This window comes from Centroberyx affinis, unplaced genomic scaffold (genome assembly GCF_046629955.1).
Source record: "Centroberyx affinis isolate AG114_WGS23_722 - 3 ecotype Tasmania unplaced genomic scaffold, CSIRO-AGI_Caff_v1 ptg003083l_1, whole genome shotgun sequence".
Classification (NCBI taxonomy): Eukaryota; Metazoa; Chordata; class Actinopteri; order Beryciformes; family Berycidae; genus Centroberyx; species Centroberyx affinis.
In genome coordinates, this window is record NW_027281165.1 from 261,142 (window position 1) to 263,233 (window position 2,092).

Genomic DNA, 2,092 nt, shown 5'->3' on the forward strand with positions numbered 1-2,092 from the left:
TACTGTAGCTTGATGAGGCAATGAAACTTGATAGGCAGACTATCAATGTGTCGCTGTCGGGTGAAAATCTTACATCTGCAAAGTTTTACTTATTTAATTTAAATAACTTGCAGGAACTAAAAAAAAAGAGCCTTGTATTTAGTTTGATGACAATGTATTTTTGATGTTATCCTTTGGGTTTTGGAAGTGTTTCATAGGCCCGAGAGGTCGTACAATATTCTTAAACAATAGAGTCTGTGTAATCTTTCAATTGAAGTTAAAATGTGAATCCAAGTTGGTAATTGAAGTGCTCTGAAAGGGTTTTAACAGAAAATCTCACATGCACACTAGAGATTTCATTCATTTGTATGCAGGTAAGGCGTTTTTCCTCATTTTTGGCATTCCTGCACATTGCGAAAATTAAGTGACCTAGTCTAGCCTTCATCGGGGAACCCACTTCTGCTGGGAAGTACTGATAATGAATGAGTTTATATTTCTCTACATAATACATAATTCAGCAGGGGAAGCAGTTGCTGGGGTTTTCGATTTGATCAGATTTAGACACTGATTGTCATAAACCCCATAGAATGGTGTTTTATATTAAATGCTACTGTACTAAGGATAGCAGTGGTAGGAGGAGTGTTTAATTTGTTCAGATACATATGTGAATCTTGTTAGATTAACATTAAAGTACAACCAAAATAATCCCTCCAACGCCATCTTCGGTTCTTATTTCTTTTCCTAGCTCTTCTCTCTTACAAGATCATTCTGTGGTTGCAGGAATATTGTCGGGGCATTGTGGCGAACCCTTGCACTCCTTAGTATTGGTTGTTTGTATTATTTGTGAGTGAGCGATTCAAGCTTATTCTGCGGCTGCACTCATTGTTAGTCACTCTGGGGAAGAGTGCCAGCTAATGCCTAAAATGTAATGTAAAATGGAGAGCTGCTATAGGTTAAGTGAGGACACTGAAGTTGCTGACTCCACGATCTCAGCTTGGCAAGTGTGTGTGTGTGTGTGTGTGTGTGTGTTTGGGGGGTCGTGTTGCTACACTCTGAATAAATCTTTGCCCTTTCAGTATCTCCAGTAAAGAAATAATTAAGTCCCTTCATGTCATGCTTGAGATGGCACAATGGCTTTGCATATTTTGACGGCGACCCAGCCTATTCAGTCCTGCGCAGATTTGATTATGAAGCCCTCACACTGCATGGTGTGTAAGCCAATAAAATCAGAGGTAGACATGGTGAATAATTGCTATTTGTGTTTGATTCCATTGAGGGAGCCAAGTTTTGAATCTCAGTCGGGACGAATAAGTTCAGGGGAGAGAGACGCAGAGAAAGGGAGGGAGAAAGCGAGAGAAATGGTGCAAGGGGTTGTTTTAATACTTTAATGAACTGGTAGTGTGCAACCTTGAAATGCCCCCACCTACGTTCATCAAGTCATTCATTGATCCCGGGCGCTGCATCAAAGACCATTTCTATTTCCATTTTTATACCATCTGGGTGCGCGCCAGCTTTGAAAATGAGTTGACGGGTTCACGGAGGGAGACTTTGATTGAACTGCTACCAAGGCAATCAGTTGTTACAGACTACCATATTAAGGGCTAGGCTGTTTGAAAATAATTATGTCTGGAAGGCTGACTCTTTCTGAACTATTGAACAAATCTGATTGAAAGCCCTTTCCATCAATAGCAGGCCACCATAGTGTCCCAAAGCCATAAAAACTTGTTTGGGCGAGTGTTTGTGTAAAAGCCATTCCAAATCCTGCTCCAAAACTTTCCTGTTAGTATCCATCCATCCATTAAATAATATATCCTTCCGCGGTGAGGTAAATCTTTAATGAGACCAGTTCACTTTGTAGATATGGCTGTAGTTGGGATGGGAACTGAATGGAAATCCACTTTTTCTCTCCCGACATGATAATTCTAGGTCTCAGAAATATTTATTACATCTATTGTCAGGCTCAGACCATTGAACTATACACTACTGGTTGCTTGTAATGTTGGCAATAGAGGAATTTAAGCCAATTCATCTGTTACTGTTACACTCATCAGCTAAATGCCTTAAATGTAAATGGAAGCACCATATTCAATGTTGATATTCTGAAACATCTTTA